Below are 19,272 nucleotides of genomic sequence, written 5' to 3' on the forward strand. Positions count from 1 at the left end.
CAAATATCAGACACCAACACAATGAGAAATGAACAAGAATTTTGTTCACACCCATTTTTTCTTCTTTTTTCTTTCCATGTCATGTTGACAAACCACACAAACAACTGAGTTTCCCTACTCTGAAATTTCTCTAGTTTGGACCCTTAAAAAATTGAGGTGCTCAAAATAAACAATCACTTTTAATATCTTGGCCTATATCCCAGTATGGAGTGAATCTAATCACGTACACAGCAACCTTCAAACTACACAAGTATGAAGCCCCAGAACAATAAAACTGTAAAAGGCATAATGGAAACGAAAACCAGTATGACACAGCAACTAAAATCATGCAGCTTTCACTTATCTATTTAAATTGTAATTGGTCCTACTTGGTATGCTAGTCCCTGCCATTAATAAAAACCCCATTAGTTTTCCCTTCCTTGAAAAGCAGCCCAAAGCACAGTTCTCATACCATCAAGTTTAAACTACGTGCAGTAAGAGCAAAGCTCCATGTTATGTTTTACCTGTGCTGTTTCCTCTTCCTTACTGAATATCTGAAGTGAAGGTATCCCATATTTCTCTTATTCACTGCTAACTGTTCTTTTTCGTGTTGACTCAGCCTTTCAGAAGAGTTGTTACCTCTGCAGTTCTGGTATCATTTTTATTTAATGATAACATAAAGCTGTACAAAAGGTATATACTTGATTAGTATTATTCTTTTATCTAAGAATACTCATTCACAAAACCAAAATGCATGGCCAGAAGTAACAGGAAGCATCAGTTCTTGAACAATAAAACCACTGAAAGAAAAAGTTTTACAAGCCAGCTCTGGTGCACAGACCACAATGTAAAAACTGCTAGATTAAACTATTTTCATTGTCTAGGATGGAAAAAGGATGAGACAAAGAAAGAATAAAATTAATCCTTGTACAACCTTATCATAATTAGAGCTGAAAAAAATATGGAAATGTAATCTTATAAAAAACATTTTTATTCAACATTTTTTTCCTAACTTGGGATGATTAAGTAAATATCAGCTGTTTTGTTGGGATTTTTTTAAAGAATTTTTTTTAAAGAATTTTTTAAAGAATAAGAAATAAAACTTTGGGTTTATTTTGGGAAGACATTCGAATTTTTAGTATTCATGAATTGAAAAATATTGTTTCAATTTGCTGGGCTCTTTCACTATTGCATTTCTCATGAGACCCACAGGAGTAACTGTCTGCATCCTTCATCCTCTTCTGTGGGACAATGGCTGCCATAATGTACCAAGCTTCTCAAAGAAAACCTCATGATTCTGAGTCTTAGTGGCAAATACCAGCTGGCAAGCAAGCTCAGACCAGCAGAAACTGGGAGCAATAGGCATGCAAAAAATAAATTCACTAGAGAAATACACCACAAAAGGGAAACACACAATTTACTCAAAACTAAATAGTCCTATAATGGAAGGCTTCATTTTCTTTTCTAAAAGAAAAATAAAAGAGCACAATGTTAAAAAAATTAACTTATTTCCATAATGTGTTAATTTTTCAGAAGTTGTTTTAGAACATCGTCCTGCTGGCAAATTCCTGCTCTGTCTAAATCTGTCCCTTTTAATCCCTGGTATTTTATATTCCCTAAAGATAATTCTGTTGTCAAAATTATCCTTGAATACCATGCAAAAAGCAGGTTAGGGCACAACTGGTAAAGAAGCTATAGCAATATATTTCTTAAAGTCTGTTCAAGAAATTCTCTGTGTTAGGGTTAGTATATAAAGCTTAGACTTCTGAACATTTAGGTATCACAATGCCATTGTAATTCAGGGAGGGAGGCCAGTTTGCTAATTAAAATATACAGAACTGGGCAAAACATTGCCTAACTTCTTTTCCTAGCTCTGCCACTGACCTACTGTAGCCTTGCTGAAGTAATTTTAACTATATTCGAAAGCTCTATTAGGATATCTATCTTCTTTCACAAGATGCACAAGATGTAACTCAAGTCTATGCAATAACCAAAGAAATCCAGTCAGAAATCTACTAGAAAAAATGGAAACAAATACCAAAAATGCATATTTGATGCTGTTCTCTAACCCTGTGTTTGATTAAATAACATGCCTTTCTCCTTGCAGTTGATTGAGTGGTTCTTGCCTCACACTGTAGGAGTTTTATCATATTGGAATTGGTTTCCCCAGCATGATTTATCATTATTTTATTTTTAAATCAATTTTTTTATTAGAAAGATAAAATAATCTCATGAGAGTAACTTTCAAAGCAAGTATTCCTCTTGGGTTTTCTGAGGTATTTTCTTCATCCAGACCCGACCGCTGCAGGCTTCCACATAACACAGGACCTGAGGAGAACAAGAGAGGAAACAGTTTACACTCTCAAAATGCCCACAGTAGTCTCAGACAACTTGGAGGCCTATCAAGGCTCAGGGCCACTGTATTTTATGGTCAGACAAGAATGCAGCTTGAAGTTGGGCAGGAAACAAGTGTCACGAGCCCAAACCACAGATTGCACGCCTGCCTTCACCATCCAACTCACCCAGGGTTGAAATCTGGGAGACACCAGTTGGGAGAGCCCACAACAGCACTTCCAAGGCACAAGCTGTGCTGTCCATGGGCAAAAGGAAGGCAGGATCTCTGAGTGCCAGGATACAAAAGGAGCCTGTATGCATGAGAGCTCTTATCACTGGCAGGCTCTAGGACTCACAAAGTCAGAGCAACCAAGCCCAAAATACATATATATGCAAAACAAGCCGCAAACTTTCCACCCTGATGAAAGCACAATGAGGAAAATCTTTCCGACAGATTCACAGCTGGTTTCAATCTACAGCCTAAGCATATCTAATGGGTCTCTTTTATCAGAGGAGCTCTCATAGGGCTCTGGCTGCTACTGAGGGCAGTGTGCCACTGTGCAGACCCTCAACAAAAGTCTGAGAGGACACTGTGTACTCCCTACACGAACTGAGGCATGGGGTAATAGAGACCATCTGCTCCAAATTCTGGCCCTACTTGCACCTTTATTAATCCATTCCAGCTCCTAAGATCTTACTCCAGCTAATGTAGCTGCCCATATGAAAGTATCAGAAAAACGCAAAACATTCCTCTCAAAAATCTTACCTTTTGTAACGGTTTCAGAAGTAAATTAAAGGATTCTACCCATGTGAACACAACACATAGTCTCAAACCCTCCTAGGTGAAACTCTGGCTTCTCTAGAGACAGAAGAATTTTCTGCTAGGAGAGGCTTAAGAGAAGCTACCACATTCAGTAAAATGCAAGACTTTTACCTTCTACAAACTACTAAAAGAGAAAAAAGTTCAAAACATCACATCCACTTATGAAAATTTGCAAGCTAGGGACTTGATGAGAAGTTATTGTAGGCACATCATGTTGTAAGTAAAAAGTACTTCAAATATATATTACTTTATTTTTCCCCCTGTGGTTTACATATTTGCCATGGGACAATGGAAGTTTATAGAGAAGGGAGAGATGTCTGTGATTAAGGCGGCTTTCAGCTCTTCTTCCTACTGATACCCTGTGGATATTGCTGTATTCTCCAGAATCCAAGCTTCCACTTAAAAAACAATGAAGTTTCTAGTCCATCTGGGTTTGCGGAAGCAGAATGTAAACAGATGTACTGTTGTCTTATTTTAGAAGCTATAGCAAGCCAGACTGAAACAATAGCACTAAGAAATGTCAACTGCTCCCATTCATCTCAGTGGGGTGGGGTGTTAACTTTGAAGCCTAATTGTGACCACTTTAAAGTCAGCCTTTTAACCATTTCACTGCTATTACTACATCAGAAACTCCAAAGTAATGAACTTACCCAGCCTCTGTGTTTGTATGCATTACTCCCAGACCTTCCATTCACTTTAAAAGAACACTGCATTACAATCGAGCTAGTTTGAATATTCCTTTACTTAAGAAGTTAGCAGAATTGTTTGCTACTGTCTTTCAAAATTAGGGTTAAAAGAAAGTCAAGGGTGAAAGGGTAGCTTCATTGTTGTTGCTCTCAATAGTGCAACACGTGGGATTTCATGCTTTTTCTTTGATCAGGGTAGCAGATCATTTCAATAAACAGACAAACAGCTACATACAAAACTAAAAATAATGACTAAACAAATAACACTGCACCATCAATCAGGAGTAAAAAAACGAAAAAGACATCCTAATGATGTGGTAGCATATACTTGCAAGAATAAAAAAAGGCGAAAGAGGAAAAGGGTCTTCATTATCAGAAAGTTATACTTGCCATCACTTTAAATCCAAGGTGTATTAGCCCTGGTTTGAGTACACAGAGAAGCTGCCCTGTTAAAGTTATTTTACATCCCATTTCCAAGAAGCTGTTGCATTCTTCATCAGTGGTCACTCTGAAGCCTGCATGTGAATTTTCTTCTGGGACCACCAGTTGGAGACTAGTAGCTCTACACACACATTTTTGCAAACATCACTTCAGATGCTCTGAGAACTCATGCTGAAAATTATTAGGGCAAGCTACTCTACTCTAGCTTATGTTTCTGAGCATCCAGAATTGTGCTGACGTGAAGAGTCACAGGAGTCATGGCACTGCAGGGCATGATGGAGATGCCTGGCTGGGTTTGGTGGGACTGTTTGCCCCACACCTCCTGTCTCTGCTCAACCAGCCCTCCTGTCCACCTGCACCACAGGACATCTCTGAGTGCCTGCCCACTGTGTCTGCCACAGGTCATGGGTGACACAGGACCGCTGCAGAGCAATATATGCACTGAATTGGTACTTCTACAGTTACAATCCTGACAATCCTTTTCACCTGTCATTTTCTTCCTAATATAACAGATATTAGGATGAGAAGTCAATACTAACATCACCACTGCACTACTCTGGTCATCACTATTATATCCATGCTAGGTACCCTAACCAGGTAATCCTGACATGTCTCAAGATGCCTCCATTGCAGCTACAGACACTGGCTCACGGGAAGTAAAACAGGAAGGGCAGTACCTCAGCTGCATGACAGAGCAATGGGAATAGCATCACCCAACAAAAGACCTTGAACAAGCAGCTCGGACAGGAGTAACCTCTCTAGGTCACAAGGCAGCAACTGGAAGAAAGTGAAGTGCATAAGCCATACTATATTTTTTGAAAAATAACTGCTTGAGCACACATTCTCACTCCTAAATAAAACTGTCTTTACTTGGGAAGGTCTTGAATTTATATGAGTGCCTACATGTGGTAAAGGAATAAGGTTCTTTTGGTAGAAGGGGGAAAATTTTCCTGCCTACACAATGCCTAGGTGTTTGTGCAAACAAAGGCCTAATTCATCCAATGCAGGTTCTTTTGCCTGCTACAACAGACAATACCCTGACATTATTATATAGGAAGTTATGAACACACAATCCTTCCATGTGTAAATTCCACTGTTAGCTGGACGTTAGGGTGTTTGAAATTTGCCCTGACTGCTAAAATCACCAGATACACACCCCACCGTTGTCAAATATCAGTGTTTCCTAAGTCTTGATCTCTAAACTGCAACATAGGATTTGTAAAATTCTCTTGACATAAAGCTGAAAATAAACCTCTGCTTTCACTTAAAAACCTGTGTGCTTCACAGTTTTTTAAAACTGACTTCACATACATAAGGCCTGCTATGGAAAGACAGACACCTTCATTTTCTATTAACTTCAATCAGCTGTAGTAAGGTGATTGGTTTCTGCAGAAGGTGCTGAATAAGATCACATATAAATTCACAGAATTATCTGAGTGCTGTTGAACATGTTTTCTGCAGATGCTTAGAGGTGCAGAACAAAGGCAGCTGAAAACAGTCTTGGTAAGTTTACAATTTTACTTTATCACTGTATTAAATTCCCATTCAACATCCATAAGGCACCACACTCTTGTTATAGAAAAAAATAAACAGCCTCATAAAAACTAGACTTGCCAGTCTTTGCTCTGCCATGCATCCCTCTTCTTTTCAACAGCGAGCAAGTAAAACAACTCCCTGACAGCTGGATGTGTAGAAGTCTGTGCTGGCAGTGTCCTGGTCCAAAGTAACACTGCAGGCTGGAATGCTGACGTTGGCAGGGCTGCCACCGCGTTTACTTAACACTCATTTCTCTCAGTCTGCTTCAGACCAGAAATGCAGGCAATGAAAACCTATCCAGCCTTTGAGAACCCCGGCCATAGCGGTTTAGCAGAGCAGGGTTTGTGCAGGTACATGAAAGAGGCATTCAGAAGACACTCCCATTCAAGGGAGGCAGAAAGAGAGCCCCAAGCTGTCTCTGGTTACCTTTTATTGGCATGAAAAGAAGGAGGCAGGAGGGGCAAGGTTTCAGGACAAATGAAAAACAAGCTTTCTAAGATTCACTGTTCAACCTCAGAACAAAAGCTCAGCAAATTTAAGCTACAGGATCTTAGTTCCATTTCTTTCAATTTAGTAATTTATTACAGAGAAGAGAATGAAAAACCTGCTTCAAATAGTGGATTAAACATTACCCTGAAAGAGAACTAAAGAGAAAAAAAATATATATATATATATTGTGAATTCAGTTAATTTCTTGGGCAAAAACCATACATTATGAATTCAGGTAGTTTCCTAGAGAAATAAAAAGCAAATTGGCAAACACGTGAGAAAGTGTACCATGTTAGTAGGTATCCAAGGCTCCTTGGCTAAAAACATTTACATCATGATGAAAGCTGGACAAAACAGCTGTCACAGAAGCATTATTAAGGGTATAATCTGTAAACACTCACCACCCAAATTAAACCAAGATCTGTTGAGATGGACGAGAAATGCCTCATTTTGGAAGGCAGGCCCAATGGCCTTCTAGAGGAAGCCAGCCCAGGGCAGCATGAGGGTGTGGGGGCTCTGGCAGGAGTGTCACTCCCTGGAGCCACCAGCAGCTGGGGTGGAGGAATGCTGGCCAGCAAACACCCCCACCCCTCAGCCAACAGGGGCAGACAGCCTGCAAAGCCCTGCACTGTCCCAAATTTGCTGCAAGCTTGAAGAAAACCCAGTTTTGTGTCTTGCATGACATGGCAGACTCTTCCCCAGGCACGGTGGATGCCCAGATTAGTTCTGGGTTTGCTGTATGGAGCACCTTAGAGAGAAGATGAATGGGCCAGAGCTTCCTCACAGCAGCTTCCCCTTAGAAAACCCAGTGCCCCCAAGCACCCACATGCAGTTTGTACCACAAGCTGTGCTGCATAAGGGCACAGTATGGGGACCCTGCATGGTATGGGATGGCTGCAGGGACCCTTCCTGCAGGCCAAAACACAGTCCTCTATAGCAAAGGTCAGCACACCTGCTCATGAGGGATGAAGAGAGAAGTCTTAGTGCTGCATCCAAGTCCTTCTCATTCCATGGGTACAGCAGAGATTTCCTCCTTCAAAGGAAATGTAAGGTCTGCAGAAAACAAGAGGTGAGGACCATGGAAGTATAGATTTAGTGACCAATAAATATGTTCAACAATTAAACAGGCTGTCATTTGCAAAAAGACAAATAATAACCATAATACCTAATATTTACACAATTCTCTATACAAACCTATTGTTTTTCTGTAGAGTGTACAAATATTACCTAACCAGTCACCTGAGGACACATGGTCAAAGCTTTGGCTTCTTGATGAACTGCAGAAGTCTTTTAAAGTGTGACCACATGCTCCAAAGTTTGTTGTGTTGAATCTAGGCAACACATGTTTAGGTACACTTGTGTAAATACCTTGAGATAACTCAGAGCCCTTTATAAATTTAGGTGGCCTTCATGACAACTAAATATAGGTGGGTCAGTGAGACCTGAAAAAATTATACATATGAGGTTAGGAGCAACTTCAATAATTTTTCAAAGACCAGTAATTTACATCTAGGTTATAAGTTTTTGCTTAATGTTTCAATTTCATGATATGTCTCTAAGGTGTTATCTACCCAGAAAATAAACTACCTGGTTGAAGCAATGATCTGGATAGCATGCTAGCTATCACTTTGATACACAATGAGACAGAAAACCAGGAAGGATTTATCTGGAATTAATTTGGCAGTACCGTAGAATTTCCTGCAAGGGAAAATATGCAGTTGTTTATGCAATTTCTTAATTCTTTGAAGAGGTGAAATGCATAATTTAGAAAAAGTTTTTAGACACAAGAAGAAAAATATTTTACTCATTACAGTAACTTCTTTTTTATAGATCATTCTTTTAGTCTCTTAACGTATCTTGAAATAAACATGGACTGCCAAATATTTTAATCAGAGTACTTCTGGTCTGTAATCTCTTTGATACAGATCCTGTCTTAATAAATCATTTCACAGTCTTGAAGAACCATTAGAAGTAAACTACAGCATTTGCAGTTGTAGTATAAAGTTACTTGGCATTCCCGTAGGTGAGAGACTAGAAACAATGGTCAAAATTCAATATTAATACCTGAATATTGAAAAATTAGTGCATAAGTACTTGATTCCTGTCGCTTTTCAAGCCATGCTACTGGAGCTGAACTTAAAACCTGACATTAAATGTTATGAGAGAATATAAGGTGCATTCCTAGAGAATATAAGGTGCATTCCTAGAGAAACCTGACTGAAGGCAACAGGAATCATCCCAGCAACATGAATAGGATTTGGTCAAACCCTGTGTTAAATGCACTCTGAGGAGGGAGAAAAGAAGCAACAGGATTTTAATCTCTTAGGCTCAACAGCAGGATTAATTATTTTGCCTCAGATCTTTCACACACCAAATACATTTTGGATGCTATGTTAGAGATAAATCAGTATTAGTCTTATTTTGCTAAAAAGAACATTTACTGGCAGCATCTTTTCATCTCTTCTCAGATTTTATGTTGGGGGCAAATCTTGGAGGTGGGAGAGTAAATACTCTAGCAGGCATCTGCTAAACATAATGCAGTTGTACTCTGTTATTAAAACCATACTCTTTCAAGTGTTTTTCATGGCATTCATTTTCTATGCAACATTCTGCTTTACTAGTATCCCAATATGACCCTAATCAATTTTTCATCCTGGTCATCTTTGCCTACCTCACCTCTCACTTGCAGAGTCCTTTTAGCACTTCAGTGGGCAAGTTACACTTCCCTTTCTGTTTTAACTTTGTTTTATTGTATGTCAGTCCCTCGTGGAGAATGGACACTGCACCTGCACCTGAGCTCCCACCCACATAACCAACACTGGCAGAGTGTTTAGGAGATTGTTCTGGTTCACATTTCTGTTACGGTGCCAAGTTCAGTTCTGTCATGTGCTACTCAGCTCCTCCTGTTTTCTCCTTGATCGCTTGCTCTTCCCTTCTTCTCCTGAACCACCCCACTTTCCAGAGCAAAAAAAAAGGAGCTGCTCACACTGGACATGGCCAGAGCCTGCCCAGAGTATGCTCCAAGTGTGGCCCCACGCTACTACAATCTCATCAGCACTAACTTGGAAGTCCTACCCATTTCTGGGGAAAGCCTGCTGTTCACATATCACATTGGCTCAGAAGAGAAGTAGCAGTCTTTGAAGGGATTTAGCTGTGTTCAAAATGAAGTATTTTTTTCCCACTTATACATATGAACAGCTGCACCCCAGTTTTATCATCCCCACTACCCAGGGCAGGAGAACAAACAGAAAGCTTTCCAGGAGTGGTCTTCAACAAAAATAGCAGAAGTGACTTCAAAGCCACCCAGGAAGACCCAACCTTCCCAAAAACTGGAATAATGAAAAAGAACAATCCTGGTGACAATATTATTTGCTAGTGAACAGATCCAAGCTTTGTGTGACTTACAACATGTAGTAGTAAATGCAAGAAATTGCAGGATCTCACTTGCAGGAAACACCAACCAAAAAATTTAGTACTAAATACGATTAGAAAACACTAAAGAATTTGAAAGCTTTGCTTCAGATATCACCATCATTAATTACTGATTGCACGGGAAATTCACATGACAAGCTTGTTAGGAAGGTTTTGTAACCTGTTTCCAAATGAACTGTAATAAAGTGTCAAGAAAAAGTTTGAAATAATGAAATAAATCAAGTCACCCTGATTTACATCAGTATTTACCCATCATGAGATGGTTGGTATTTAGATGTTTTAGAAGCTAGATGTTTAGAAATGTTTAGAAATTTTAGTAAGTATTTTACTGACTCACTTCTTCAGGGCATTTCTGTCAGAAAGAGACCTTGAGAAGGAGACAATACACATATTTTAGAGGAGCATGCAAAGATAGTTGCAAGAGAGGCACAGAAATAGACATTAATGAGCAAGATTAATGAAAATTTAGATATCATCTGTTGTTTATCCAAATTTGCCTTTGGTTTAGAAACTTGGCTTATGAGAACATGTGCTATCTGTCTAACCAGGCATAACCACCAAAGTCTCTCATTCTACCTTGACTCCTTCTGTTCTTTTCCTGTATTTCAATGCTAGGTTGTACATGAATAGAAAATTATTACTATGTTTTTACAATTCTTGGGAGTTCCAGAAATACGTCCCAGGTTGGGGAAATCCGTTTCTCTGGACACACTTACTCAGCATCACTACAATCCACTATAAATATACTACTTGCACTTTAAGCTGTTGCCACTGCCTCACAAAGCAGACTGAAATTTTGTACACAACTTTGACTCCTATGAAGCAAACATAAGTTTCACAAAAAATTCCCTTCCTACCACTGAGAGAGAATGACCTATGAAATTCATACTGCACAAAACCAGAACAAAACACTTTGGAAGAGGAAGCTACTATTTGATGCTACAGGGGAAAGAAGGCATAACTTAACTTGTTCAAAGCACTTGGATGGAGCACCTTATTCTTATCACTTATCCCATGTAACAGAGCTCATCCAATTGATCTTTATTTGGATAAGTAACTTTGATGACCTCCTGGTCATTAAAGTGTTTTTCCCTTCTATCTGTCATTATACAGACTGAAGATTACAAAGTTTTATTAAGTCCTTGGGAAGGGGTTTTCCTAACAAGCTTTAAAAAAAAAACCAAAGTATTTCATCATTCAAAGAAAGTGCAGATAATTTTCATGAAGATTTTGTCTACTTTCCAGAGTTGTGGCTTTTTAATTTCTGCAAGGTAATACAAGCAAGATCAGTTTCTGGGAAAACAGCTGAAAATATTGTGAATAGAAACAGAGAATAATAGAATAACTGAGTTCAAAGGAACCCATCAGGATCATCGAATCCAACTCCTGGCCCTGCACAGGACACCCCAAGAATCACATCATGTACATGAGAGCATTGTCCAAATGCTTCTTGAACTCTGTCAGGTTTGGTGCTGTGACCACTTCCTGGGGAGCCTCTTCCAGTGCCCAGCCACTCTCTAGGAGAAAATTTTTTTCCTGATAGCCAACCTAAACCTCTCCTGACACAACTTCGTGCCGTTTCCTTGAGCCCTATAACTGCTCACCACAGAGAAGACATCAGTGTCTGCCCCTCCTCTTCCCCTCATGAGAAGTTGTAACTGCAATGAGGTCTCCCCTAGTCTTCTCCAGGCTGAACAGACCAAGTGACCTCAGCCACTCCTCATATGGCTTCCCCTCAAGGACTTTCACAATTCTCTTGTCCCTCCTTTGGACACTCTGTAATAGTTTAATGTGTTTTTCAGACTGCAGTGACCAGAAGTGCCCCCAGAACTCAAGGTGAGGCTGCCCCAGTACAGAGCAGAGCAGGACAATCCCCTCCCTTGCCCAGCTGCAATGCTGTGCCTGATGCACCCCAGGACAGGTATGGCCTTCCTGGCTGCCAGGGCACTGCTGACTCAGATTCAGTACAAAACTTAAGGGAGGTAACATGGAGGAAGTCAGGAGGTTGAGCTGCACTCAGGATTGTGCATTACTTTACAGACATTGCTGTGTTACAGCTAGCAACCAAGATAGAGCCTGTATGGTTTCTATCATATTGTTGTCCAAAACAACACCAGAAGATAAAAAGACACAGCTGTGAAGTACACTGGGATGTGGTTTCAGAAAAATAACTCCAGTTTCATATCTCAGTTGGGTCATGCTCACACAACAGGAATGAACATTTTGTAATTGCATCGACCGAACAGGACTTGTACAAACAAGACCTGATTAAGTTTTGTCTTCCAGTTTCCAATGTTCAACTGCAGCTTTTTCTAAGAATTTCCTATTCCTGGAAATTATGAATTTTTCATGAGTCCTCTGATGAACTGTGAACACATAATGGAAGATTAGGTGATTGAAATTAATTCTTGTGTCCAGTTTTGAACTTAATTAGCTTGGTTTCAAACACTGAATTGTAAATGTACTGAGAGTATGCTACTCCAAACACTAATTGTACTATTTCTAAATTGTTCTAGGACATTTTTGTGTGTTCATATACCTTGTTTACAAATGTTTCCAGGGTTTTAAGCAGTTTAACTTAATAACCCCAGTAAAGCCTAAGCCTAAAGGTCACACATGTCAGTGTGATCAAAGTCTCTCTGTTCCTAAATGAATATACAATTCAGTGCAATGCAGCTAACAGAATGAAATCACTGCTGCCAATTGATACAGGCAAATAGATCACAGCCTGCGAGAAGGTCTGTAGGCAGAAGATCCAACCATTCCTCTCAAGGTCATCCCATGCTTCTGACCAGAATTTAAAAAAAAAAAATCTCAAATCCACCTTTTACCCAAAACAAGAAAAAATAGTCAAAATCACTACAGGAGGATGACATGAATGCAGTAATCCATCTATCATTAAAACACCCACAGGCTGTCTAAGCAGAATCTCACTTTTTTTTCTTGTCCAGAGTGGTATTTTTAAAGTAAAGATTTTGGATGGATTTTCTAGAGGGAAAAACCTCCACAAACCAGAAAGCAAATGTAAAAAAAACCCTATTTCAGCATTTAAACTAGGCCATCTTGCTGCCTATACTAACAAAATAGAATAAAATATAATATAAATTATATTTTATCTCAGGTTTTCCTAGGAACCATACACATACTTAAATTTCTGGGGGCAAGGAAGGGTGAACAACTGCTGGAAAAAATACACTGACATAAAGGTAAGAAGAGGAAAAGTGAGAACGTATCCCAAAGGCTCTTCCATTTCCTGTTACCACTACAGGAAAGGACAAGAACTGAGATGGTTCCTGTCTGCTGCTGGCTGGCTTTGTATATTCCCTGGTGTTTCACTGCTTCAGTCTTGGTCTCAACAAGTTTTTTCACCCTGGTGTCTGTATCAGTTATTAGCAGTAAGACCAGAAAGAAATAACTAAGCAGCAGAAAGGCGACTCTTCTCTCTACAGGAAAGAAGTTGTGGAATTGTGAAATAGAATCAGATACAAAAAAAAAACAAAAAAAAAAAAAAAAAAAAAAAAAAACCCGAATAGAATCAGATACAAAAAAAAAAAAAAAAAAAAAAAATCCTACCCTCAAGCCAGATTTTCTAAATTTAAACAATTCTGACAGCAACAGCATCATAGTTCATATACCTATGTTGAAAGAATGAGACTATGAAATCTGCCTGTGGCCGTATCTGAGAACTCTCCTGCAAATGGCCCATGCCATGTCTGTGTTAGCTGCCTCCTTCAGCTGCTGGAAGTGAGTGCCTATGTGCAGCCTGCCTGTTGGAGTGGCCTCTGCAATGACCAAAATTTCCAAAATTACCAGATTTCTCAAAAGGGTTGGGGCAGATAATACCATGGCCCAAATGGGAACATTCCCAGGCACAGCCTAATTTATTGCAAGTACTTACACAACAGTAATGTCTTTTTAAACTAACATTCTATACCTTCCTTTTTCAGGAGGCAGTCACAGGTGACCAGCACTTCTGTTACTAGCAAAAGGTGCTTCCCAGGAAAACTACAGGTGTTCACTCTGCTGAGCTCAGGGATGAGTTGCAGGTTTTTGGGGGGTACCTGAGAAGCAGGTACACCTCAATAGCATCACAAAAACAGACGCCTTAACATGGACTCCCTATATCATCTTACAACTTTGCTTTATGGAACTTTGTGAAACAGCCCTTCAAAATTCTCAGGATTTAACACACAAGCACATGCACTGCAAACAGCCTCTCACCAGCTATGTTTGCACTGTTACTCCTTAACCTGAAACCTCAGGTTTAAATAACTGTCAGTTGATTTTATCAATGTTTGGTTTATGAGTCATTCAGCCAGCACAATGGGCCGAGGAAGAAAACAGCACTTTTACACACATGCCCTAATTTTTCTGCTGCCATGGGAAGCTGGAGAAGCAGAGAGAGGGCACAGGAAGGAATTGTAGCCTGAACAAAAATATATGTCCCAACCCAGATTCTACCTGTTAGGCACACATAAACTCATAAATCAAGTCATGAGCAGAACAGCAGGAAAACAGCTCTGGGACATTATACCAAACGTTTTGGTATAGTTTCAAGTCACAGCAAGAAACTTTCTGCTAAATTGCTTCCTATTTAAATTTGCTCCTTTGCACAAACCACAGATTTCCATATTTTTCTTTTTTTTTTTTTTCCCCACCAGTGAGTCTCCAGAAATCTGAAAATAGGGGAGGAAGAGAAAAATCACTTCTCTGGATTTAGTTTTATACAAAGGTCATGTAAAGAAGGAAATGTCTGCCCTCCCACACACATGTGCTAAGGACAGTTTTGCTAAAATTAGCCTCTGGTGGGAAAAACACAGAATCAAGTTGTTCTCATGAGTCTTTCTCTTTTCAGCAGAATTCTGCACCATCTCAGACCCCAGCAGACTCAGCCTTGCCTAGTACCTCGTCTGGCCACTGGCTCCAACAAAAGCAGCAGAGAGCGAGGGACAGTTGCCAGTCTCAGATTGCACAGATATGCCCAGCCTGGAATCATCTGGGATGCATTAGACTGGGAAATCTCTCGTCTGTGCTAGCATACCTGCTTTTCATTTGAGGCAAGTGTCGTTGAAACAGGATTTATATGTTAGACTGCACTGATAAAATTGTGTCTGAACCTGGGTTGGTCACTCTTATCTCGACATTAAAATTAAATATTCCTATGAAAACTAGCCTTGACTTTTGTGGCACAAAGTAAATAAAAAAGTAAATAAAAAACTATTTGTTTTGTTTGAAGTGGTGAATTGCAGATATCAGAATAAAACATAAGGATGGGAGTGGAAAATTTTGCATTATGGCACTAGGTGATTCATTATGTTTTATCTGTTCTACAAAATATTTTTTCTATTCTCTGTAAATTGTTATAGCTTCTAAACCTGATCACAATTTCAACAGTAATAGACCAAAACCAGTATGCAAATACTAATTTCCTATCTTATGTTCAGGTCTTGCTAGCAATTGTTCAAGTACAAGTTAGATTATATTAGATTTATGACTGTTTACCTTATCTGCATCCTTTATTCAGAGGTGTGGGCCCTTACCTACACCTCTGTGATGCCTGGTTAATGTTCAGGGCTTTAACCTCTTTCTTGTATTCTCCAGCACTTCCTTGCTTCAGCCAAATCAAAACCATAGGCAGCAGTTCAATGCTCAAATTTTTGCCAAACAAAAAACAGCCCCAGAAAGTTCCCTGGCCTTCCTGTGTGGTCAGCTGGAGCAGGCAGACCCTTCCCAAAGGCACTTATTTTCACCATCACCACGCCCACCTCTCCACAGTATCACACATGGGATGAATTGCTCTCTAGACATGCCTATTTAGCCTCATTGACAATAGACAGGGGTTAGGTGAGTAAATGCATTTCTCAAAAAAGACAAGATGAATCTGTTACTGGAACCTAAGCCTCAGGGAAAAGAAAAAAAAAAAAGAAAAAAAAAAATTACCGTAAATAAGAACATGGATGTCTTTTCCTTTAAAAGCCCTACTCTGTGGATCCCATGGGATCATACACCCACTGGGCATTCTGCAACTGCCCTGGCTTCCAGTAGTTCTGGTGCAGGTCTTGGCATTGATTTTTGACCTTTTGGAGCCCTCTTTGTGTTAGGTAACACGGCTCGCTCGCTCTCCTCAAAATGCACAGGAGAGTAGAGCAGGAAAGTGAAAGCATTAGCAACATTCCATCATGCAGGGAAAGAGTTAAAGGTACAAGGAGCAGGAAAGCTGTCTTTCTTTAGGAGCTCCTACCGTTTCAGTCACTTATTAAAAAAGGATTTATATTTCTGAAGTAAGGATCTGTACTTCCTCCCTCTGCTGAAGCCTTGTGTTTCTCTGCCAGACTGTGATGAAAAGGGCCCTCCCTTGCCCATCACCAGCCAACGCTGACGTCATCCTGTTATTCTTTTTCACCTTGCACACATGTTGAGGCTTCTCTGTGGAAGTCTTGCTGAGACACACATCTCTTTGTCTCTTGTTCCTCTCTGCTTGGAAGGCTTTTTTTTTTTTTTTTAATCCCAGATTTATTTTGCACATAGCTCAAGCAGGAATGTTTCTGGGATTTCTGAGAAGGAGGATCCATACATGTGAATAATGCTGTTCACTAATGGCATCCGACCATCCATTAAAGCCACAAGTCATTTCTTTGAAGACGGTGTTGTACAGAGCTCTAACTAAGAGGTCTTGCTCATCTCTTGTTTGAAGACTCAGACATTGTACCTAACTACAACTGATCCAAGCAGGAAGGTCAGGAGGATGTGCCCCTTTTGCACCACAGCAGGGTTTGGTAGGTGGCTGTGGAACTGGTCACAGCATGATTTAGCTGCAAGAGACCCCTCTCCTTCGTGCATTTCTAGAGAAATGCTGCAAAGGCTCAGTGTCTCACAGCACTTCTCCCTACTGGAAGGGAGAGATGCAGAGGCCATCCTTGAGGCTGCATTTAAAGACATGGCTAGAGATTGTCTCAATTTTTTTTTCCTGCTGGTGCGCATTCTTGGCTGATCTGTGCATGTCAAGCATACATGGCTGCAAAGGAACTCCTGCAGCCACTCCCCTTTGCCTGGCCAGGTCACTTCCATGCATCCAACTCTGTTCTCCCAGTAAAGAGAGAATCTTTCACAAATGGGCATCACCATCATTTGCCAGAGGAGGTTGAGCTTACAGGCAGCCAGAACACTACACAGCAAAGACACAGTGAGCACTGCAGAACACTCCCAAGATCACTTCAGATATGACGCAGGTATAGCCACAGGCTTTCCTTGTGGGAAGGAGAGAAAATTGGATAGCTGTATGTTATGTACCTCTGAGGTTTTTAGAATGAAGAGAATAAAGTGAAACAAGATTAAGAGGTGCATTAGGCTGTCTCTAACAGCTCTTTTCTATTAATTGGGAAGAGTCTCCCACTGAGCTCCTGAGAGATTCTGAGCCCCGGAGGACTCCATGAAGAAGCTAAAATTTGTAGCCACAAATGGCACTGTTTTTCTGTGCAAGGCTGAGCTATCAGGGAAGGTATCAGTGCAGCCTGTTGCTACTGATACTGTAAGCAGAAGACAGAAACAGTGGATCTTTTGTTTATCAGCCCTCTACAGTGTACAGCCCCTTTGTGAATATTAAGCCACCTTTCTGCAACTCTCATATGGTGCAATGCAATATTTTCAAGTCAGCTCAGCTAAACTGAACCTGCAATCAATTGATATCAGTGGGGTAAAATAGTCCTGATAAGAAAAATGTCTGTACAAGGAAATTCTGAGATGCACGGTGCAATAATAAGTTAAACCATGGAGGACACGCTCTTTCTAATAAATGCAAGTTACTTTTGGCTGGGCTTCACATCTCAGATTTACTGCTCATACTATGGGAATCGTATTGCCTTATCACGGGCTCATATGAAGCTGTGCTTACTCATGCTTGCAAAGCATTTAAAGATTAGAGAGAGCAGCATCTGTAAAACCATAAAGAATGCTTTGTTATCATTACTATTTCACCAGAGCAATAGGGAAATTTGCTTTAAAAATGCTTCAGTTCGTTAGTTCATAACTATCTTTTAGCTGCGAAAAGCAAAAACCAGCAAGCTGCAAGGTAGCAGGTTCAGACATCATTTGTCTCAATATAGGCCTATTTGTTTGCCTCTACCACAGGTGGTGATTATTTTTTACACTTTTTTTATTAAAAAGGTAAGAAGTAGATGTAAAGTAAAAGCAAATGAATCTGGGACTCATCCTGAAACATCTAAAATGTGTCCTAAAATGTTACCCTCTAGCCCACATCCCAAGTTGCTATCCTTCTCCCTGCATAAGCTTCTGGGGTCTCATTAATGCACCAGGCAAGTCCACACAGCAAAGGGCTGTTAGAGATCCTGAGTAGCTTTGAGGAAACTGGCTTGTCTACACGGTGCGTTGCAATGCCACGCACGGATGCTAGCTTAGATCCCAGAGGCAATGTAGCTGTGTCTGTATAGCAAAGCACCCACGCTAATTAGCCCTGCCCCTGAGGATGCTGCAGGAACAGAGCTAATTAGGTATGCTGAGAGGCACCTCTGTTAATTAGCCCAGGGAGAACAGAACAACACTAACAGAGCTTCCGATCATGGCATTGGCTCAGAGATCTCTATAGTGTATTTGGCTGTGTAGCATAGCTGAGCCCACAGCTCTCTTGAGCACCATCTGAAGAATCTAAATACCTTCTTTCAATCCAGTCTCACCATCTGACCCTGCTTTTGCAAGTATTCATAGTTGTTTTTCTCTTGATGGTAGGAAAATTAAGTAAATAGATTCAAAAGAATGAAGAAAAAAAGCCAGTAAAAACCACACTACAATAATCTAGTGTTATTAAATTCAGCTACAGGTAGTGACATGCCTATAGGGAAGCACTGGATATTCCTAACCCATCTTGATAAAAGGCATTCTTTGGCTAGTGGTGCATGTTTTGCAAGCAGTGTATCTCTAAAGGTACTGTTAACTCAAGCCAACTCAGTTACAAACACAGACTATGATACATTGAGTTGTAGCCATGCAAGATTTTCCATTACTAGTTCAGGACTGAATGAAATCATTGAGGCACAGGTACACACCTAGGAAAGACGAGCAGTTTTGTCCCGTTCCCTTCTCCCCTGGCTGCACCATGCATCAGGACAGGGCTGTTCTGGCTGGTTCTCTGCCTGCAGCAGAGCCTGGCTTACCAAGGATCACTGTCCGTACCATGCGCAGCACACACAAGGCTGCGCCAAGCACCGCACACAGCTATGCCTCCAACTCCCAGGGTTGCTATACAACAGCACTGGGGTAAACAATGCCCTGTCTCCACTACAGCCAGCACAGATAGGAGGATGGTGATGTGACTATTGTTAAAGGAACGCTTCCAAATGCCTTTCCAACCACCATATCATAGGTACGCATAGAAACGCTGAGTTTATGCCTTTCAGAGAGAAAACGTGCGTGCTTTATGCCATTCCAGGAGGGGAGTTTATGGTTCTTATTCTTGAAAAATGGAGCACAGTGATTTCCAATTACCTTCCAGGCATGTTGTAAAGGCACCCATTTCTTTCCCATAGGTTTCAGAAGAAT

At 40.4% G+C, this 19,272-nt stretch overlaps 1 long non-coding RNA gene across 1 annotated transcript; it reads right to left on the reverse strand.

The window, feature by feature from the left end:
- Positions 1-509: 509 nt before the first annotated feature.
- LOC121358753 lies at positions 510-18,924 on the reverse strand. Its single transcript, XR_005955944.1, has 3 exons — positions 18,780-18,924; positions 7,241-7,341; positions 510-2,307 (listed from the first exon to the last, which is right to left on the reverse strand). It is a non-coding gene; the product is annotated as an uncharacterized LOC121358753 (long non-coding RNA).
- Positions 18,925-19,272: the final 348 nt, after the last annotated feature.

The sequence above is a fragment of the Pyrgilauda ruficollis genome, unplaced genomic scaffold (genome assembly GCF_017590135.1).
Source record: "Pyrgilauda ruficollis isolate IOZ18807 unplaced genomic scaffold, ASM1759013v1 scaffold4, whole genome shotgun sequence".
Classification (NCBI taxonomy): Eukaryota; Metazoa; Chordata; class Aves; order Passeriformes; family Passeridae; genus Pyrgilauda; species Pyrgilauda ruficollis.